This window comes from Oryctolagus cuniculus, chromosome 6 (assembly GCF_051225735.1).
Source record: "Oryctolagus cuniculus isolate XC-2025 breed Fujian yellow rabbit chromosome 6, ASM5122573v1, whole genome shotgun sequence".
NCBI classification, from domain to species: Eukaryota; Metazoa; Chordata; class Mammalia; order Lagomorpha; family Leporidae; genus Oryctolagus; species Oryctolagus cuniculus.
In genome coordinates this window covers 88,633,161-88,657,362 of record NC_142872.1, presented here as the reverse complement: position 1 = coordinate 88,657,362, position 24,202 = coordinate 88,633,161, and the positions used below count along the sequence as shown (strand labels likewise).

General features: G+C 38.6%; 1 protein-coding gene across 2 annotated transcripts in view; it reads right to left on the bottom strand.

The window, feature by feature from the left end:
- The window catches only part of NKAIN3 (sodium/potassium transporting ATPase interacting 3), a 770,560-nt gene that overhangs the window by 426,732 nt on the left and 319,626 nt on the right, over nucleotides 1–24,202 (bottom strand). The window lies entirely within an intron of this gene.

The window sequence follows — 24,202 nt, the reverse complement described above, 5'->3', positions numbered from 1 at the left end:
ATGTAGAGTTTTGTGTAGCTTCTTTCAGAAAATATACTAACTTTGATTATTATATTTCAAGTATCAGCACATTTTAAGGCTATATGAAGAGGTATGGATATCCTGCTTAAATCATTTTTTATAGTAGACAATCCAGACAGATATTTTATTACTTAAGTTCATTATTATTTTTAAACAAATGATTGACTTAAAAGAGCACTCGGAACAATAATCATGAACTTCAGGACTGCAATAGTAGATTGTGTATCATCTTGAGAAAGAAAACAAAACATGTCCCATATTGTGTGAAATGTACAGTAATCAAATCTGTTCACTTTCTCTTCCTTAGGCTGTCAATGATGACAATGATTCACCACTTTTTAAAAATGGAGCTTATTTATTTACTGACTTTGAACTTCAGACTCTGCTATAAAACTAGGGTTAAATATAGTCCCTTTGAATCACATTTTATTAATACTGTCCACTTACTTGGAAACTCAACTCAGATTAGGCAAAATCCTTTCTGAATACTCAAATAAAAATTATAGTGCCATAACAATTTTACACATGCCATGGTTTAGTGTATTTTTATTATATATAATTACATTTTAAACAACTTTAAAATTTGACTTTAAATGTGACTCAAATTCTACAACATATATACTTAAACCATTTATGATTAAACAGATGATGTTCAAATAGTTCAGTGAATACCAACAATTATTATCATGCACAAATTGTACTTTTTGCATTCTATATCTAAAATTTTTACAATTCCACCTGCTGTATTTGGACACTAGTGTTATATATTTCAGGCATTTTTCTGGATTTACGTTTATAAAATAGTAATTGTAATAAAATGATCCAGTGATTCTCCATACTAATGGAACTAGAAACTGCAGCTCTTAAATGAAAATGGCACCCTGGGTATTTTCCCAGTTATGTGGCAGGTGTATGCATGCCTGAATAGATTTAATTTCCTTAGACATAAAGAAATGTCCTCCATTCAGTCAGCGGAATTTACCTTGGTTAAAATTTGCCTTCAGTGAGCTGTGGAGGAGAAAAGAAAAGAGCTAATACCTAAAGACAGCCACACCAGGTCCACATTAATTTCATGGATATTTCCTGATCATGAAGTGATTTGTCACCATCTCCTGAATCCACAAAGGTACAGAAATGGATAAAACACAAAATAATCACAACAGTGGAAGAAACAGCACGGTGTGTCTATCTCCTGTTTGTCACTGCTTAGACTCATTAGGCCTCAGGAAGTTTCCCCTAAAAATGCAGTATTTTATTGGCACATAAGTGATATAAATATGCACTGCTTTCTTTTTTTTTTTTTTTTTAATGTCCAAACAGGATGGATATGCTCAGGAAAAACAAGTAACCCTGAAGAGCAGCCACAGGCAATTCATTCTGAAAGCAATCCTATTTTAAAGCTGACATGCATCACAAAAACATTTAAAGTGAACTTTTCAAACAGAAAGAAACCCATTTTCTCTCTGTCAGAAGATGTATGGATAGCATTCTTCTTTATGATAGTGCAGAAAACACATATAATCAGAGAAATCAAATTAATACCACTTAGTAGAAATCCGCTTTGTATGTCTCACTTGTGTTATCTCTCATTTTGTTAATATTTACAGCCTGAGAACTTAAAAAATGAAGTTGAGTGGCTTGAAATAAGACCACAAATAAAAGGCCTCCAAAAAATAGGGAGGGGATCATACGAAGAATAAGGTAAGGGGCATCTGTGCAGCCATACACACTGTGGTAACTGAATTTGCCAGCTGTGTTTTAAAAGGCCAATAAACAACACCAACAAAACTTTCAAAAATAAAATAAAAATAAATATTTTTTGAATTATGTTATCTAAGCTTCATTTTAAGCTATTTAGCTGTTTAGTTTGCCAGAAAATATTTCTTTTCTAAATGTTATAATCTCTAGAGGCACTAGTTTTTCCTTTTCCTATTTTATTTTTTATTTTAATTTTTTTCACTTTTAACTGATATGTGAAAATTCCACATATTTATGGGATACCATATGAGGTTTTGATACATGTGTACATTTTGTAATGTTCAAACCTGAAGCATGATATTAAAAATAACGGCCAAGAACTATCAGATGAAATTCAATGATATGTAGGTTGCTTTATTAATGCAGAAAATGTATGAATGTATATTATAAATAACACTATCAAAGCTGTTCTACTAACTGATGAGATGAGGCCCGGCACGGGCCTGGGAATGCGAATTATGTCCTCTTTCCTTTTTTTTTTTTTTTTTTTTTAAAGATTTTATTTATTTGAAAGACAGAGTTACAAAGAGGTAGAGACAGAGAAAGAGAGGTCTTCCCTCTGCTGGTTCACTCCCCAGATGGCCACAATGGCCGGAGCTGTGCTGATCTGAAGCCAGGAGCCAGGAGCTTCTTCCAGGTCTCCCACGTGGATGCAGGGGCCCAGGGACTTGGGCCATCTTCTGCTGCTTTCCCAGGCCATAGCAGAGAGCTGGATCGGAAGAGGAGCAGCCAGGACTAGAACTGGCGCCCATATGGGATGCCGGCGCTTCAGGCCAGGGCTTTAACCTACTGCGCCACAGCGCCAGCCCCCGTGTCCTTCTCTTTCCACCTCCATGGTCACTGATGTCATGTTGGAAACTTGATAATAACCATGATGGAAATATTTACAACATGGAAGCTGGGAATCATTAAAAATCAGCTTTGTTTTAAGAACCTCTGGTTAAACATTTACCTGCACGTTACTGAATAGGAAACCTAGAGAACAGTGGTTATGACTTAGGAAAGTAGTGAGAGGAAGTTCACCTCATTTGTCATGTGGGATCAATGGAAAGCAATTGGTCCAGAGAACAGGACTGAGAGCTCAAGAAGTACACCTGCAGAGGTGCCAGAGCAGAAAAGAAAATGAGTGAGACATTTGAAGGATTAGAAGCTAAAATAAATGTGGAGAAATCAACCCCAAAGAAATGTAGCAGAAACTACAGAGAAAATTAAACCAAGCTGTAACTAGCGTAAAACAGAGTAGGTGTTCAGGCATCTGGGCAGCAGTTGGGATGCTGCTTGGAACACTCCCATCTCCTATCAGAATGCCTGGATTCAAATCCTGGCTCTGCTTCCAAGTCTAGCTTCCTGTTAATGGGGTCTTTGGAGGGCAGTAGGTGATGGCTCAAGTTCCTGCCACCAGGTAGGAGACCCGAATGGGCTTCCCAGCTTTGGCTTTGCCGAGCCATGGCTTTGTAGGCATTTGGAGAATGAACAAGTAGAAGGGAAAATCACTTCCTGCTTCTGTCTCTGTCCCTCTTTCAAATTAACGAAATTAAAGAAAAAATAGAATAAGCATCATGGACTGAAAGAACAATGGAATCATTTCTAAGTGAAAGCTAAAGTAGGTAAGAATATGGAAGCTATGGAAAATATGGTGAAAAAGAACATGTTTCTTTCCCTAACCAGTTACAAACTGAATGGCAATCAAGGAGTTGGTGTTGTGGGTAAAGCTGCCACCTACAACACGAGCATCCCATATGGGTGTTGCTTCAAGTTCCAGTTGCTCCACTTCCCACCCAGCTCCCTGACAATGGACTGGGAAAAGCAGCAGACATTCCCCAAGTGTTGGGCCCCTGCCACTCATTTGAGATCTGGATGAAGCTCTTGGCTCCTGGTTTCAATCCGGCCCAGTGCTGGTGGTTGCAGCCATCTGGGGAATGAACCAGAGAATGGAAAACTCATTCTCATTCTCTCTCTCTCTCTCTCTCTCTCTCTCTCTCTCTCTCTCAGAAACAAATAAGTAAGATTTTTAAAAACTTAAACATTACATATTGCAGGGTTTGGAATGTAAATATGAAAAAGCCATCAAACATCAAACTGTAGTAGAGAAATGTAATCCCAGCTCACACTAGGTACTGCAAAGAGAGTATTTCATATTCATTATTATAACAAATGATGTATTGGTTTGTAACTTTCAGAATCAAAGTGTAAAAACTTGAAAGTCTTTATTACAGTTACAGAACAAAATAAAAGTGTAATTTGACAAGATACACTGTACCTAACAGAGGCTGGAATATGCTGTGTCTATATTTTGTGTAGCAAAGAAAGAAGAAAGCTAAAAGGAAAGTGTTCTAACAATCTTCCTGTAGGATCAGGCATTTTCTTATACTTATCAGGCTACAAAGTGAAAATAACACTTCCTATAAGTCTATGAATCATTAATCATGCTCTACATTTACCATTCATACTCCCGATAACTCAAGAAATGTCCCTGCATTCTCATTTAATGCCCAGTGTTAATACAAATAGGAGTGCTCTTGAAATACAGTAGATCTCCTAGTGATCCACACAATATGATTAATTCTTCACATGGTATTTTAGTTAGTGAACTTGAGAGGTAGATAGAGACCCAGGTAGAAAGACAAAGCAGCTGCTAGTGAAATGCTGATTCACTCCCCAAATGTCCATGAGTTGGGAACACATCCAGGTTTTCTTTTTGGATAGCAAGAACCCACCAACCTGAGTTACCATTGCTGCCTCCCAGGGTCCACATTAATAGGAAACTAGAATCAGGAGCCAGAGTTGGGATCCAATGTGGAGGTGTGAGTGCTTTAACTGTTAGGCCAAAAGCCTACCCTCACATGTTATTTTATATAATTGCTCATAATAATTATTCCTGATTGTTAAAATCAACTTATACTTAATAAAAGAGCTACAAAAATTAGGTGACCCAACTTCTTCCTGGGCATTTGCCTAGATTGAGTCTACAGATGAGGCAAGAAATAAGGCTTGTTCTGAAAACATGAGTAGCCTTAGAGATTCAACGTCACAGAAAGAAAGAAAAGTGATCTGACTTTTACACTCATTACCCTTGGAGTTCTCCTCCGTTCACTAGAGACAGACACAACAAAAAGAAGGGGGAGTTTCTATGTGTATACAATGTGAATTTTCTTATTAATATAAAGAGAACAGACTTAATGTACTTTATAGATACAGTTGTTTTTTTTTTTTTAAGAGCCTAGGGTGATTACTGATGCCATAAACAAGAGTGTCAGTTCAATAAGTCAACAACAGGAGTCCCTGTGCACTTATTCCTCATGTAGGATCTCTGTCCTTAGTGTGCTGTACATTGTGATTTAATGCTATAACTAGTACTCAAACAGTATTTTTCACTTTGTGTTTCTGTGTGGGTGCAAACTGTTGAAATCTTTACTTAATATATGCTAAACTGATCTTCTGTATATAAAGAGAATTGAAAATGAATCTTGATGTGAATGGAAGGGAAGAGGGAGCAGGAAAGGGGAGGGTTGCGGGTGGGAGGGAAGTTATGGTGGGGGGAAGCCATTGTAATCAATATTCTGTACTTTGGAAATTTATATTCATTAAATAAAAGTAAAAAAAAAGATACAGTTCTAAGAATATAACCATATTTCCTACTCTCCCTCACTGTCTACTTCCCTCAATCCCACTCCTTAAGATATGAACAGACTTTGAGATGGGTCCAGGAATTCTGACATGAATAAAGTTGGATAAAATTCAAAATAGTTTAACTTACCACCTCTTTGATTTTCAGTACCATTTCCTGTGTTTTGAATGACCATCGGTACTTGCCTAGCTAGGGAAAGTGGAACTGAGAATATTCAAACAGTATTTTCCTTCTTGCCAAGTGTGGCTGTCTAAGTTATAACTTAAACTATTTAATTAAGGGAAGCAATTGTCTCCAGAACATTTAAAAAGACTTCTGGAATTTTGTACATATATTTTGGTCCCTATATCCCAAGGAAGTTGAACAGGCATTTACTATTTTTACAGTTCAGTAATGAAGCTGTCAACTACTTGGTCAAGTAAATAATATAGGAGCTCAGAAAATGCTGATAATCCATTTTTTGAAGAAATAAGCAGCTGTGGATAACATATCAGGGGAAGTTTCCTGTTAAAAGAGGAATAGACATTTCAAGGCAAATAGACAGATTTGTAGAGGTCATTGAGTTGAATGAGTGTACCTGAAGGGCATCTGGGTATCACAGATTCACTGGGGATGTTCTTTGTGTATCTTGTGCACTAACTCAGCATAGCAACTGGCAGCATGAACATTATTTCACCAACTTCTCCACAGGTTATGGAATAAGCCAGTGAATAAAAGAAATGCTCAAAAGCTTGAAAAAACAGAAATGCTATGTATATGAGATTAACACTGCAATTATTTCATACCCATTCATCCAATTTGATGCTCAGAAAAGTGAGAAAATTATTATCCATATTTGATACATAAAGATACTCTGAATTATCAGCTACTTAGCAACAGAGCTGGGATAATCATCTTTATTTCCTGACCATGCAACTCTGAAATCATGTGGCAAAATGTGCATTGCTTATGAAGTCAAATTCCTCTTTATTTATTAATTTGAGACACAGATAGATTGGGAGAGAGAGAGACAAATAGAGAAAAGCTTCTGCTTCATTTCCCAAATGTCTGCAGTGGAAAAGGGGCCAGAGCCAGGAGACAGGAACTCAATCCAAATGTCTCTTGTGGGTGGCAGGAATTCAACCAATTGACCCATCACCACTACCTCCTAAGGTCTGCATTAGCAGGAGGCTAGAGTCAGGAGCTGGAGCCAAGTTTTAACCCAGCTGTTGCATTATGGGAATTGGGCATCTTAACTGCTAGGCTGCATTCTCACTCATGTAGTTAAATTTGAAACTTTGTCAAAAAGGGAGTAGAAATAACAGAAAGCATGGTGGTGTATTTTATAATTTAATCACCTTTCTGCTCCACTCCACTCATTTCTAGATGTGGCATTCTTTCCCTCCATCTTTCAGAAAAGGTAAATTGCACCTTTCAGAAACTTTTTAGCTGTACTGTCTTAGTCAAGCTTCAATTTTTTCATCAAAGAACATAATGGTCATATTTGACTAAAAAATGCACATCAAGAACATAGAGGGCAGTAAGTAGAGAGAGTGGTATTTAAAATTTCCTGTTGTGAGGCAGGTTGAGTCACTGCTCAGTCACTTCCCGTATCGGAGTGCCTGGTTTGAGTTCTGTCTTTGATTTCAACCAATTTCTTGCTGATTTGACTGAAAGACAGGAGTCATCAGCTCACATATATGGGTTTCTCTACCCATGGAGGAGACCTCTATGGAGTTCCTGACTCCTAGCTCGTGACTTCAGCCTGTCCCAGCCCCAGCTATCCTGAACATTTGGAGAGTGAACCAGTAAATAGAAGACCTCTGTCTTCCCCACTCCTCTCTCCCTGTTAATTTGATTTTTTCTTTTAGAAAAGATTTGTTTTATTTATCCAAAAGGCAGAGTCGCAGATAGAGAGAGGGAAAGACACAGAGAGAGAAATCTTCCATCTGCTGGCTCGCTCCCCAAAATGGTCACAATGGCCAGGGTTGTGCGAGGCTGAAGCCAGAGGCCAGGAGCTTCTTCTGAGTCTCCCAGATGGGTATAGAGCCCAGGGATTTGGATCATTCTCTGTTGCCCTCCAAGGTTCACCAGCAGGAACCTGAATCAGAAGTGGAGCAGCCATGATTCAAACTGGTGCCCATATTGGATGTCAGTATTGCAGGTGGCAGCCTTACCTGCTATGCTGCAACACTGACCTATAATCTGCCTTTTAAATAAAGAAAATAAAAATAAGTTTCCTGTTGTTATTGCAGTACTCTAACAAATTACCCAAAGTTACTCTTGCTTATTGTTTTCTGCAGTTCGGAAGTCCTGAATGGGACTCTACGGTCTATAATCAGGCACCATTAGAGCTGCCTCTTTCTGGAGACTCTGGGGGGATATTTTTCTGTCCTTGCCTTTTCCAACTTCTAGATTAAGATGCCCACATTCTTTTGTGTGGGGCTCATCTTTTTTTCTCATCTTCAGAGCCAGCCATAGTGGCCTGAGTCCCCGTGATGTTAAGCCTCTATTTCCTTTCTCATCCATCATCATCTTCCCTTGTGATTACACTGGGACCTCCTGGATGATCCAAGAAAATCTGTCTACCTCAAGGCCAGCTAAATACTTAATTCCACCTGTGATGTCAATGCCCCTTGGCCATGTAAAGTAACAGATTTACATGGTCTAGCAATTAGGACAAAGACATCCTTGGGGGCCAAAATTTTGCTTACCACACAGGTGCTATTTCCTGCCCATTCAATATCGGGTTCCTTCAGGGTTGGTACCTTGTCCCAAAGTGGGGAGGTTTCCAAGTCTCAGTCAGCCCCTGATGAGTCAAGGAGGAACCTGGACCTTTCTTCTTCTTCCCTAAACCATCAATAACTGCGTTGGAGTTAGCATTACTATCTATTCCAGCTCCTGCTATGACCAACATCAAACCAGCCTGCACATGCAGAAGCAGCATTATAATTCAAAAATTGTGATACAAGTTCCTGGGATTTTGATGTAAAATATGTCTTTAACTCCACAAAGTAGTTATGAAGCTCCATCAACAAGACATAATGGAAAAGAAAAGAGCATTTCCAGTATATATGCAGCAATATGTTCTGTATATCCTAGAAATATCCTACTCGGGATGAAAACATTATGAATAAGTCCTTATTCCTCATCTCAAGAAAATCATTTTCATGTCAATGATGAGAAAATCATTTAGGCTCTGTGGAGTACTGATTAGTTACAGCATTTGGTTCCTAGGTAGCAATTTTTATTTTCGAGCCACTCTACTGATATTAACCAAATTCAAGATACTCCAAATTTTTCAAGAAGAATCAACTGAAAGAGACTTTATATTTAGTCTCTCAACTGCCCAGGTACTAGTATGATTTGCAGTGGCAGACTTTACAGAATCACATAATGCCAGATGATTTAGAGAAATGAAAAAAATACACACACATACACACACACACACCCATGGAAAAATGGAGAGGCAAATATGACACATTTTTTAAAATGTTTTCAATTCAACCATTAAATGCAATCATTCTTTCCTTTTAGATTTAGTCTTAAGAACCTAAAACCATTAATTTTGGGGTTTTTTTGTTCATTCATTTCTTTATTCAACAATTCCCACGGAGAAGGCTCTGAGGATACAAAGAAAAGTGGCAGAAAGGTACAGATCAAATAATCATAATGGAATATTAGATATGCTGTGGTCGAGGAATGTTCAAAACGATAAAGAGCACATAACAAAGTGTGCTAACTTCTGCCTGACATTATTAGTATATTCTAGACACCTTTACCTAGAGCTATTAAACAAGGTTCTCAAAGAATCAAAGATTCTCCAGCAGAGAAAGACAGGGGCAGAACAATTAAAGCTGAAGGCAAAGCACAGCATTTCTAATAGTTGTGAAATGTCTAACGTGCCTCTGAAATTAATGCCTAGAAAATATCCCAATTGAGTTCTAATAGATTTAAGTCTACTCTCAGAGATTTATCTTAGTTGTACAAGTTGTAGAGGCAACATTGTGCAGTGTAAACTGCACAAACTCTTGAGCCAGACTGGTTTTGAGTCCCAATTTCACCACTTATGTGATCCTGAGCAGTATCTTTAAACTTGGTATATCTACTTCTTAATTGCAAAATCAGGTGATTAATAAAATTAGAATCATGTCAGGGGATCCCAATACAATCCCATCAAGGTGGCATGTACCAATGCCATCTCACTAGTCCAAGTGATCAATTTTAGTTCACAATTGATCACACTGATAGGTCTAAGAGTCAAAGGGATCACACAAACAAGACTAGTGTCTGCTAATACTAGCTGATAGAATCAAAAAGGGAGAGAACGATCCATCATGGGAAGCAGGATACACAGCAGACTCAGAATGGCAGATGTCCTAAATAGCACTCTAGCCTCAGAATCAGCCCTTAAGGCAGTTGGATATGGCTGAAGAGCCCATGAGAGTATTTTAGGCATGGAAAGCCAAGACACCCTGGGGGGGGGGGGGAGAAGACCTAAATGGAAGATCTCTGCAAGTGAGATCCCAGTGGAAAGAACGGGCCATCAAAGAAGGAGGTACCTTTCTCCGAAGGGAAGAGAGAACTTCCACTTTGACTATGACCCTGTCAGAATAAGATCGAAGTCGGCGAACTCAAATGGCTTCCATAGCCTTGGCAACTCATGACTAGAGCCTAGGGAGATTGCTGATGCCATAAACAAGAGTGTCAAATTGTTAAGTCAACAACAGGAGTCACTGTGTACTTACTTCTCATGTGGGATCCGTCCTTAGTGTGTTGTCCAATGTGAAGTATTGCTATAACTAGTACTGAAACAGTATTTTACACTTTGTGTTTCTATGGGGGTGCAAACTGATGAAATCTTTACTTACTATATGCTAAACTGATCTTCTGTATATAAAGATAATTGAAAATAAATTTTGATGTGAATGGAATGGGAGAGGGAGCAGGAGATGGGAGGGATGTGAATGGGAGGGAAATTAGGGGGGGGAAGCCATTGTAATCCATTAACTGTACTTTGAAAATTTATATTTACTAAATAAAAAATAAATTAAATAAAAAAATCTTCATTTGTTTTGCTGATTAAATGAGTTAATAAATAGAAGGTACTTAAATGCATGCTTGGTAGATGCATCCATACATATTACATGTATGTGTGTGTAGTGTATGTGTGTGTATATATATATATTTGTTTCAAATAGTTTATGGAATTAAAAGATAAGTGGAAGAGGAAGCATTGTGTTGTAACAGGTTAAACTATCACTTGGAATGCCTGCATCCTATATCAGAATGCCTGGGATCAATTCCTGCTTCTGCTTCTAATTCAGCTTCCTACTAATATGTCCCAAGGCAGCAGAAGATCGTCCAACTACTTGTGTTCTTGCCACCCAAGTGGGAGACCTGGGTGGAGTTCCTGGTTCCTGGCTTCAGCCTGGCCCAGACTCAACTGTTGCAGACATTTTTGGAAGTGAACCAATATATAGAAGCACTCGCTTTCTCTCTCTTTCTCTCTCTCTCTCTCTCTCTCTCTCCCCCCTCTCCCCCTCTCCCCCTCTCTGCAACTCCCCCTCTCTGCAACTCCCCCTCTCTGCAACTCCCCCTCTCTGCAACTCTCCGCCTTTCCTTTTGTTTTTATTTTTTTTTCTATAATGTGAACAATTTCATGTAATTCATGTATACAGAAAAAAGAGCGAATGATACTTCCCATACTACTCCCCCCACCTTCCCTCCTTCTTTATTTTTTCATTTAATTTTTGCAGTGCCATATTTTCAGTTCACTTTATAGTCACAAGCTTTATCCTCCACTAAATCAAGAATTCAATAAGTAGTAAGTTAAAAAAAAAAAAAACACTGTTCTTCAAGAGTATAAACCAGGGCTGTAAAGAATGAATCCTAAAATGTCAATTTCACTCATCATTCTGCTTTCTATATAAGTGAATAAACAAACAAGTGATTTTTTTTAAAAGAAAAGGCAAGTTTACTTTGATGCTAAGAATTTTGAAATCATGCATATAAGGGGCAATTCAAAAAGTTCATGGAAAGTGCATATTATGAAAAATGATTTATGAATTACAAAAATTTTGTAGCAAAATGGACTTATGTTTTAATTCTAACTTTTATATATTTATGCTCAAATGTATATTTACATGCTTGATTTAACATAAATATGCTCACAAAAATGATATTTATAATTGGAAGAAGAAAGTAGAATCTACCCAAATGTTCAGTATTATGGTATATTGAAATGTATGTGGAGCAGGCATTTAGCCTAGCAGTTGAGATGCTTGTTAAAATGCCTGTATCCCAAATAGCAGTATCTGAGTTCAATGTCTGGCTCAGGTTCCTGACTCCAGCTTCCTGTTAATAAGATTGTGGGGGGCAACAGTGATGTTCTAAGTAGTTAAATTCCTGACACTCACTTGGACACTTAGAAGGAATCCTGGGTCCTGGTTTCAACTCAGCTACTGTGGTAGAAATTTGGGAAGTGAACTGGTGATTCCAGTTCTCTCTCTCAATTAATAATTTAAAAATATGTAAAAGTATATGTTGATATATATAAATACTACATTTTATAAAATAATGTCTATCAGTATATATGATATAAAATTTGATAACAATGTTATTTAGAAAAATGTAAAATAGGATTTTATTTGATAATAATACATTTTTATCTTTCATGCAATCAATAAATATTTTGAGTTCCTTCTAAGGGTATGAGATGCTTGTGTATATATTACAAGTAAATCATATATCTACATACGTGTGCATGTGTGTGTCTATAAACAAACCATATTAAATCCACTTGTCTGAAGTATATCTGAACAGTGGAATGTTAGCTGTTTAAAATTTTTGCTATTTAAACTTTTCAAAATAATTTAGTCAACAAACATGGATTACTTGTATTAAGAAAAAAGAGAGTATGCTCTTTTTCTCTTTATGTATTTTACCTCAATTCACAGTAGGAAATACATTTACAACTTCTATCATAAACATCTGCAATAAAATATCCAGTAAATCTTAACTTTATTAGGTTGCCATAGTCTGTTTAATTCTATTGTATTTTATTTCCTTATGTAATCCTAGGCTTGAAAAATGAAATTGATTTCCAAACTACAAACGGGCTAGGGATATTAGTTTTCAAAACACAGGTAAGAGCAAGTACTGAGGAAGGTACCTCTGAAGGGGGAGAAAAAGCAAAATATGTGCTTGGAAAAGACTTTGATATTTACTTACTAGGTATTGTTAAGCCTTAAATGGTTTATTTCTTGCATAAAGGAATTTTTAAACCACAGAATGCCTCAAAAGTCCCCTTGTCAGAAGTCTGGAGGTGTCTTGACTGTTTTGTAATGGGAATGGGAAGGTGTTAGGAATAAGAAGAATGAGTCTTGAATTGATGCTAGGAACATGGTAGAATGTACTGCAATTATCAGATGAGAAAAGATGAGAACCTGACCAAGACCACAGCTAAGGGAATTCAGAACAAGGACAAGGGGACTCATCAAGGAATCAGAATCTAAGGGACAAGTCTCTGTGAGTAGGGAATAAACCAGGCCAGTTTGGCTTACATCTTCTCTCTGACACACACACACACACACACAAAAAAAAAAAAAAAAGGCAAAAATAAAAAAAAAAAAACTTGCTTGGTAGCCAGGTAGCCATTGTTTCAATCATTGAAAGCTGAAGCAAACATGAAACAAATCTTGAAGCAATCTTGAAGCAAAACAATTACAATCTTGAATCTCTTATGATCATACACAAAAAATCAGATTACAGATTCCAATGGTAGGGCTTCCTGTAGCCTTTGGTTTGAGGCAAATGAAAAATCTCATGTTCATTGTTCATGTATGGACTGTGCACTTTGATAAAATCCAGAGGCTTTGAACCTCCTCAGTGAGCTCAATACTAGATATGGAAGCACGTTTGCACAGAAAAGCCAAGTGCCTTCCAGTGGTAGTCAACCCAATGTAATCAGGATAATTCAAACGATCCGTAAGCAAGCAGCACAAAACATTTTGTAAGGAAACCTGCAGCCTACTGAAAACAACCGCTGGGTTACTATTGTGGGTTAATTGTCATCCAGTTAGCTTAACTAGAGACAGGGCTTTTACCTCTGAGGTCTAACGCAGGGAAATTAAGTTCTTACCATGAAGAAAACTTTTAGAAAATTTCCTTTGGTGGCATGTGTTTTAGCAAGCAACAATACTCTTAGCACCGGCCTTGTAGCGGAGATGATAAAACCACTGCCTGCATGCCATCTGAGTGCTGATTGGAGTCCAGGCTGCTCTACTTCTGATCCAGCTCACTGCTGACATATGCAGGAAAGCAGCAGAGGATGGCCCAAGTTCTTGGGCCCCTGTACTCACATGGGAGTCCTGGATGAACGTCCTGACTCCTGGCTTCTGCCTGGCCCAGTCCCAGCTGTTGCAGCCATTTGGGGAGTGAACCAGGAAAACCTCTCTCTCTCTCTCTCTCTCTCTCTCTAACTCTGCCTTCCAAATAAATAAAAATGAATCTTAAAAAAAGAAAGTAATCATGCTCCTTACTGATAGACTCTCATCAAGAGATGGGCATTTATACTTGCTGTCTAGCGACACAGAAGACATTGACATAAACATAACACAACCCCCCGCCCCCCCCCCCACACACACAGACAAATGGGAGGAATGTTCTCATGCCTTATTTCATACTAACTTGAGAATACTCTGGATGAGAATTTCACAAAAAATAGAAGTTCACATTTGCTCAAGGATATTCATTAATCTCTAAAGAGGGTGATTTCATCACTTGATACCGCTTCTAAGTATCCTACCCTGGCCAGAAATTATCCTGAATCCTAAATTGTCCAAATGAATGCCTCCTGCTTCCATTTCCCACAGAAGCCGACCTTAAAAAACGCAGCCACAGTCCACGCATAGTTCAAGCTAGGAATGAGGCAACAATTTTAGCAAAAGCCCAAAGAGCCAATTTGTTACACAACAGCGATTGGAGATTGAATTTCAACCCTCCAGTGGAGCCATAATGGATCTGAGAGCACTAAAGTCAAACCCCTAGGCTAGGTGACCTATACAAGCCCACAAACAGCTGGCGGAAACATGCCCACCATGGCATTTAAGACTCCCGTGGTGGCTTTACGTAAATGGCAACACAGCATGAGAAGACAGAAGAGGGTTATGGGCCAAAAATCTTCTTAAGGCCTTTTCCTCATTTATATTTGTAGGGGAGACCTTTTGCAAGCATTATTTCTGAACATAAAACACACTTTCAAGTAGACGTTTTCAGGAAAAGCTAAGTATTTCCTTTTCTGAAAATAATAGGAAAAATTGAACACTTCAAAGTATGCTATACACAAGCCATTCTTATTTGACAATTAAGACAGATAATAAGAACAGAAGTAATAAGCTAACACCCTTAACTGTTTTCTTTTGTGGTTCTCTTCCTAGCCTAAGTTCCTCAAGTAACAGCGGAGTATGCCACTGTTGCTGATATCCTGGGAGGGGGGAGCCACTGAAAACTGCAGCAAACCACTGATAATGACCAATCCTTGGTAGTAGATTTGGAGAAAACCTCAAACAATAATTAAGGTATTTCTGATGTACCTCCTTGTGTTTTCTTTTCTTTTTTCACGCTTATCATTAACCAACACTTGGTGAAATGGCCTTCAACAGTTCAATGTGGGAGTCTCACTTCTTCAGTCTCAAGGGAAAATTTGAATGTGTCTCTTTTAATTGTGCTTATTAGAATGTTTCTCAACACACCAATGAAGCCTGATCACTTCTTAGTTTTCAGATTTTGAGACTGTAAATGTGAAAACTGGCTAAATCAAATTGAAGCTAAGCTATGATCTGATTTCTGAATACACTTGTAGTCATGAGGACTCAATATATGTTAATTTTTTGAGCCATGGTACAGAAAAACTGTCAACATTTTGAGCTTTTAGTATACTCATAACCTTGCTTCTAGTGAAGATATATATTCAATCTCCAATCGCTGTTGTGTAACAATCTTATGTGATTAATTAATTATAATTATGAGAGGCTGGCACTGTGGCATAGTGGATAAAGCTGCTGCCTGCAGTGCTGGCATCCCATATGGACACCGGTTTGAGACCCAGCTACTCCACTTCCAATCCAGCTCTCTGCTATGGCCTGGGAAAGCAACAGAAGATGGCCCAATTCCTTGGGCCCCTGCACTCACGTGGGAGACGGAAAAAGCTCCTGGCTTCTGGCTTCGTATCAGCACAGCTCCGGCCAGTGCGGCCATCTGTGGAGTGAACCAGTAGATGGAAGACTTCTCTCTTTCTCTGTAACTCTGACTTTCAAATAAATAAATAAATCTTTAAAAAAATTATAATTATGAATTGTCGCTCCTCCGCGGGCTCGCGAGACAACGACACCGAACCGGACACTGTTGTTTAAGCGAATGACTCTGCGTTGTGCGCTCAAGTTCGCTCCTGTGCTTACCGCATTCTAACAGCATTCCACTTGGTGTGTGTCTGCATTCTTGTTATTCTTTCAGCGCGTGGTGTGAGATGTCTGCAGCGCCTCGCGGCGCATAAGTGAATCCCCCCACGCCGCTTCTATCTCGCCTTTATAGTCCTCTCCCACCAATCCGTGCTCCGCTGCCCACGTGCTGAGCACGCCGCTTTCCTCCAATCAGAGGTTGGGTCAGCTCCTGCAACTCATTAGTCAAATTGATGAAGCAGCCGAAGCTGCTGTGTAAAGCTTGTTTACTCCCTCTCAGCGCCATGTTGTGGGAGCCGGACCCTGCTTCCCACAATGAATACAACTATAACTACATCTATAATTAAACAGCATATCATATGATCTTATGTTATAAAATTAATATATTAATGTATAATAGCATTTGATCATGTTATATAATTATAATAATTATTAATATTTATTGACAACAATGAATTACTGTTTCATGCAGCAGCCTAAATGAACAACCTGTTTACAATGTGATGACCTCTGATTCAGAGAGCCTCACATATTAAAGTAAAAGAACTAATGCTTTTACAAATCCATACACCATAAAGTTAAGAAAAGTAGAAAGACCTAGTATGTGCTTATTACCTGCTTTATGGTAGGTATTACATACAGTGTCTTATTACGTGCTGTTAGAACCCTATGAAGAGAGTGTTCTGTCCTCATTTCACAGGGATTTGACTGAGATCCTCATTCACAGAGGAATCACCACCTGTGAGTGTGGGGACTTGCCTGAGCACCTTTCTGCGGCAGCTTAACTGCCTGCACCACAATGCCAGCACTAGGATGCATCATATTTAAGCTCTGAAAATTAAAGAAAAATTATCTCGATAGTGACCACAGAAAAATAACACATCCTTTACAGGGGATAGCCATTTTAATGAGATTTATCATCCGAAACTTTCAGAAGCAGAATATAGTGACACAGTATTTGTCAGACGCTGAAAGAAAATAAAACACTCATCAACTGAGAATCCTGTAGTGTACTCTGCAAAGATATCGTTGAGAATGAGTACATATCAAGACATTATCAAAAACCTTTGAAAGTATTTTTTCACTATTAGAATCACCATAGGAGCCCAGCACCGTGGCTCACTTGGTTAATCCTCCACCTGCGGCGCTAGCATCCCATATGGGCGCCGGGTTCTAGTCCCGGTTGCTCCTCTTCCAGTCCAGCTCTCTGCTGTGGCCTGGGAAGGCAGTGGAGGATGGACCAGGTGCTTGGGCCCTGCATCCGCTAGGGAGACCAGGAGGAAGCACCTGGCTCCTGGCTTCGGATCGGCGCAGAGCCAGCTGTGGCGGCCATTTGGGGAGTGAACCAACTGAAGGAAGACCTTTCTCTCTCTCTCTCTCTCTCATTGTCTATAACTCTACCTGTCCAAAAAAAAAAAAAAAAAATCACCATAGAGATAGCTAAGAGAAGTTTTCTGAATGGAAAGGAAATGATCAACAAAAATCTTGGAATATCAGGATGGAAAAAAGAGCATGATGATTACAGGAAAGCAGTTGTAGAGCGTGGTTTCCTTCTCCCTTTGAGCCTGTGAGTTATGTGTTATGGCTGAAGCAAAACTTTTAACATTGTTATGATTCCAAACGTAAGAGTGCTTCAGAAAGCTCATGGAAAAATGGAAATGAAAGGTATATTTATATTGGTTGCAAAAATTGAAATCAACACATGAACTGTTGATAATATGTATTTCCATAAACTTCTCAATACCCCAAATATATGTGAAGGAAATATTTAAAACAATCATATAATGCAAGGAAGGAGGTAAAGTGATATAAAGTGAGGTACAGTTTCTGTACTTCACCTGAAGTGGTAAAACGATGACATTAACATACTGTGATAAATTATGTCTTCATGACAGAAGTCACCTAGAAGCTATACATGCAAATAAACCCAAATTATAATGGAAAAATCAAAATGGAACTTGGAAAAATGGGTAAGTAATCTACAGGAAAACAGAGAGATTTTTTTAAAAAAGTGAGAACAGAAAATATAAAATAAAATGTTAGATGTAAATCTTACTATATGGAGATCATGTTAAATGTAAATTATCTAAATACATGTGTGGGGAGCAACTCGGACTAGACTAAGTTACTGGAATTAAGACTTATTCTATGCATCTGCTCTCCCACAATATGGCGCTGGGAGAGGAGAAAACAGCTTCTACCCAGCTGCCTCTCACCAACTTGACAAGCTGCAGAAGCTGCTCCTGATTGGAGGAGAGCAGCGTACTCAGCGTGTGGGTAGCAGAGTTGGGATTGGTGGAAGAGGACTATAAAGGAGGAGAGAGACAACATGCACCAGGAACATCTAAGAGGAACACCTGTGCAGCCCCCGAGAGAGCCGGCCGGCGGTGTGCTTCTCCCCTGCGGAAGTGGGGAAAGTGGCCAGGGGGAACCGCCCTTCCACGGAGGTGGAAGGGACGGCAGCCAACCTGGGAAGAACCAGCAGCAAACCCGGGGAGGGCCGAGCAGACAAAAGAACAGCGCAGGGTCCTGTGTCGTTCCTCCATGAAGAGGGGGAGCGACATACATGTATTAAAAGAAATTGGTAATGTGCATTACATTATGACTCATCTGTATGCTACCTACAAGAAACTTCAAATAAATGATCCAGACTGAAATTAAAAGGATGAAAATAGATATATCATGTAAGCCTTAACAAAGGAAAGAGAAGTAACTAGAGTTGTATCAGATAAAGTACACTGCAGTACAAAGGACATTACCAGAAACAAGGAGAGACCATATATATCAATACGAGTGTCAATCTACCAATTACAAGTAATGTTCCTGAGTATTTATAAAAGAAAGGAAGGAAGGAATTGACTAAAGAAATAGACAATTACACTTTGAAATTTCAGTATGTCACTCAAGCAAATCTTGATAGAACAACTAGGCATGAAATCTGCAACAGGGGCTAGCATTGTAGTACAGTGGGTTAATCCACTGCCTGTGACATCAGCAACACATATAATCACCAGCTCAATTCCAGGCTGTTTCACTTCTTATCCAGCTCCCTGCTGGTGTATTTGGGACAGCAAGGGAAGACAGGCCAAGTTCTTGGGACTCTCCCATCCATGTGAGTGATCAGGATAGAGCTCTTGCCTCTTGGTTTCAGCTTGGCCCAGCCTGGGGTCATTGCAGCCATTTGAGGATTGAGCCAGCAGATAGAAGATCTCTCTCTCTCTCTCTCCCTCTCTCTCTCTCTCTCCCTCCCTCTGTCCCTCTTTGTAACTCTGCTTTTAAATAACTAAATTTTTAAAATAATCTGCAGCAATAGTGAAGAAAACCAACAATGTAATGTTCAGGGAAACTATTCTAATATGATGTCAGAAATAAGGCTTCCAAAAATGTTTAATCTCAAGTAACATATTGCTTCCATTAGATGTCCCTCTTATGGAATTAGAAAGAAAGGTATCTTTTATCAAGAAAGCCAAATTTCACTGACGAACCAAGATAGGAAACTACTGACATAAGATATCTCCGTATTTTGAGGTGAAGTGAGAAATTTCACCCATTTTGTTCTACACCAAACAGTATTGTTGCTTAGTGCTAAACATTAAAGCAAGGTAGAAATTGTCTTATAATAGTGACTAAAATATGATTTTCCATCAATAAATTACTCATTTTTAGAAACTTGTGGATCAGAATGTGTTCAGTAGGAGACACCAAATAGTCATTCTCATCATGTAAACAGGAGACACCACTGTTTGTGGCAGAAGATAAATGTTTTACTAATCTGGGGCCTGAACCAGCTTGTGCAAGGAATATAACAATGCTTAGCACATCGGTGGCCACACAGTTAACATTTGTCAAGCAGGATGCTTTCCCATTCTCACAAAGAGAAAATCATTTTTTGGAGACAAGTTGCCATGAAAATTGTTGATAGGCAATGAGAGATTTAGTCACGAGATATTTAGTAAATTACACAAGTATTGACATCCGTTGAATGGGATAAGGGAATAGGCTGGCAAGTAAAGTAGAAGAGGTAACTTCAGACCTGGAGAATAAATAGACTAATAATGTGATCATTTAAGTAATATATTTCTTCCCTAATGTGCTAAAAACAGCAATGTAAGACTTCTTAGTGTACACAATGTCATTCTTCCCTGAGCTATTGAATTCTATGTAACGTTTACAAGGAATGAGATTCGGGGCTTTTATTTCTTTGTCTCCATCACAACCTCCACCATCTGTTTTTCTCTCTTACAGTCCTTTCTCCATGGCAACACATAACGATTGACCAGCATGATTGCAATTGTATGGCCAAGTTTATGTAACCCTGTACTGCCAACCACGAATCCAGCAATTTTCTCTTTCTACCTCTGCTTTCAGAGTCACCTTCCAGTGGCTGCATTGCTGCATTTCAAGGCACAGCACCCAGAAGGGAGAGGTGGTGTGTTTAATGAAAGGTGCCTTTTATCACAGCAGCCATCTCAGGGCCAGAACTTTTCCAGCAGTTCTTTTGTGAAAGTTAAGACCCAGTTGGCAACTGAGAGTATACATACTTGTCAAGCACATTAACTGAGATTTCAACGTATCAAACCAGACAAAAGAGAGGCAGGGGAACTGGCTCTGGGCTCAGAAATAGCACGTCTCCTTTTTCATTCATTTCACATAGCACCATTCAGAACACAGCTTATTGAGAATGGCATACTCCTTCAGGCCTTGAAGAGTGACATCCATCATAGCCGAAAAGGTGAAGGAGTTGCTTATCGAAATCAGGTTTTCCTTCATTTTTATGGTTTCACTAAGAGGACTTTGGAAGTGTTGCATTATGACAAATCGCTAATGCAAAGAAATCATTAAACTCTCCATCAAGGGATTATCACATTCATGTTGTGAACAGCTTGACATATTTGTGAACTAGAATATTTTTAGTGGAGATCTGGAGTCACAGTATTGCTTTTCTTTTAAAAACTATCAAACTAATCAAAATGATTTTTTTAAAGTAAAATAAAAATGAAAACTATATTTAAAATACATGAAACATCAAAATTGTGATATGTAAATGTATCTGAAACAATAGTCAATGTAGTCTCCACACTGTACTTCCTCAACAAATTTGTGTGGGTTGCACCAGGATATTTAGAAAACTTGACTAGTTATATGTTGAGTAAATTAATTATGTCCTGGATCAGGGCATAAGGAACTCAATTGCAGGACCCATGTCCTTTCAACTTCTTTATTATTTTGCATTTAGTAAGGATCTGATTAAAAATATTTGCCAAGCTGTGTGATCAAAAAGATGATTTTTCCACCCAAATGAAAGTCTATTTTCAAAAACAAAGATCACTCAAGCTAATGATACAGAATCAGGTGACATTGTATAACGGTTAGCACTATTTTTTTTTAAAGATTTATTTTATTTATTTGGATGACAGAGTTACAGAGAGAGGTAGAGACAGAGAGAGAGAGGTCTTCCATCCCCTGCTGTACTCCCCTAATGGGCACAATGGCCACAATGCGATGATATGAAGCCAGGAGCCAAGAGCTTCTTCCAGGTCTCCCACAAAGGTCCAGGACCCCAAGGAGTTGGGCCATCCTCAACTGCTTTCCCAGGAGCATTAGCAAGGAGATGAATTGGAAGTGGAGCAGCTAGGACTTGAACCAGCCCCCATATTGGATGCCAGTGCTGCAGGCCAGGGCCTTAACCTGCTGTGTCACAGCACTGGCCCCAGAAATATTTCTGATAGGAAGGTTTATCTATCAAAATGTAAGGAATATGTATTTTACATATTTCTCACTTGAATTGTGCACCTAAAAATATTTCTGGCAAAAGACAAAACAAACAAATTAAAAAAAAAAAGCACAAACTAACCAGTAAAGTGACAGATTGGTTTTTAAATTATATACCCTCATTGACTCACAATGGAACTCAAACTACAAACTCATTTTCCAAAGAAATCAAAACAGCTGTTTAAATGTAATAGATTTTGTACTTTCTGAACTTTTTAGTCTGGGTCAAAAGTTTGTAAGTCTGAAGTGAGTCCTATTCCAGCAAAAACTCAAATAAAGCCATACCAATTTCTTGCCATTTTTGAGATACTGGATTATCTTTCTCTCTTAACATAGTTAATGAGGCAACAGACAGGCATCATTCTCACAACTCTTTTATTTTATTTAAGTTAAAAAATTTAATATACTTCATATATACAGATTTAGGAACATAGTGAGATACCCCATCCTATACTCCCTCCCACCCACACTACACACTTCTTCCTCCTTCCTCTCTTATTCCCTCTCTTAATTTTTACAATAATCTACTTTCAGTTTATTTCCCTTTCGGTCAGTATTCAATTGTGTTGACTGAACCAGTTATTTCTTACAAAAAAAGAGCCAAACAAAACGAAAATTTTTTTCATATGGCTTTCTGTTCTAATTACAAAAGTCATAACACAAAATACAGAGCGCTGAAGTGAAGTTAGGGGATATATAGACTCAGTTGCTGCCTGTTCTTTCTGTTCTTCTTCTCCAAATTCTGTTACACAAGCAGCACATTTTTAAAAATTGCAGAGATGAGAAATTAGATTTGTGTATTCCAGAATAACCACCCATAGAAGTTTTCTCTTTTTCCAATCATTATTCATAATGTGATTTTGCATAAACAATAGCAAATGAAAATATTTTATTCTCTACTCTTTGGCAAGGCTTAACAGTGGGGACAGAGTCCACCACAGCCTAGCATCACATGACAAGACAGACAAGTAATTCAATCACACAAATAGTGTAGTGTGATAAAGAGGAGGTGTGAGAGAGCAGCAGAGGTGATGGGAGGACCCTGACAGATAATCGGTAGTTCCAAATTGCTTTAAGAACACTGGTGTCAGTATTTATAAACAAGATAAGGAATTTACATTATCTTTCTGTGCCAGCCAAAGGAATATTTGAACTATTACTCTTATACATACCCTCTCCATCGGCTGCTCTAAAGATCTGTACAGCTTCTTACAATATATAGCTCCTCAAATTTTATTCAAATATATTAAACATAGCAAACTCTTCTTGCTTGTATAAAAATACAACACTAATTTTTACCTCAAATATGTTTAATGAATACAACTTTTTCTTTGAGAGCATCACTCTCCTAAAATAATTTCTCCTCTCCATCACTAGATGACATTAAAGTAATTGTAATTCTTTGTTTATGGAGAACGTCTCCAGTGCTAAGCTCAACTCAACCGATGTCAGTGATTTTCTACGAATCAAGCTAGGTACTGCCAGAGATTAAAAAAAAAAAAAATTGGAAAACAACCACCACCACTAAACCAATAAAATATAAACCAAAACAGAAAGTAGACAAATCATTATTTTCCTGAAAGGGCTTAAACCATAGTAGGGCTGACAAATCTCAATGACAAAGTAGAATGGGTCCTAATCTCCTGTTAATTCGCCCCGCTGGATAAAGAAATTATGGGATATGTACTCTTTAGAATACTATACCACAGTAAGAAACAACGAAATCCAGTCATTTGCAACAAAATGGAGGAATCTGGAACACATCATGCTGAGTGAAATAAGCCAGTCCCAAAGGGACAAATACCATATGTTCTCCCTGATCGGTGACGACTGACTGAACACCAAGAGGGAAACCTGTTGGAGTGAGGTGGACACTATGGGAAACGGTGGCTTGATCAGCATAGCCCTGACTGTTAATGAACAACTTAATACATTATCCCTCTTAGTAGTTTTTTTATCTGTTCTACTTAATATGACTGGTTTAGTTCTGTAATTAATGCACAGTTATTCTTAAGTGTTGAAAATTAACTGAAATGTGATCCCTGTTGAACATGGGAGTGGGAATGGGAGAGGGAAGAGATGTATAATTTGGGACATGCTCAGGCTGACTTGCCCCAAGTGGTGGAGTTGGAAGCATACCAGGGGATTCCAATTCAATCCCATCGAGGTGGCATGTACCAATGCCATCTCACTGTTCCAGGTGATCAATTTCAGTTCACAGTTGGTCATGGTGGAGGGACTGGGAGTCAAAGGGAGCACATAGACAAGTCTAGTACCTGCTAACGCTAACCGATGGAGTAAATAAAGGGGAGAGTGATCCAACATGGGAAGTGAGATACTCAGCAGACTCATAGAATGGCAGATGTCCTAAATAGCACTCTGGCCTCAGAATCAGCCCTAAAGGCATTCGGATCTGGCTGAAAAGCCCATGAGAGTATTTCAGGCATGGAAAGCCAAGACACTCTGGCAAAAGATCTCTGTGAGTGAGATCCCAGTGGAAAGAACAGGTCATCAAAGAAGGAGGTACCTTTCTCTGAAGGGAGGAGAGAACCTCCACTTTGACTATGACCGTGTCTAAACAAGA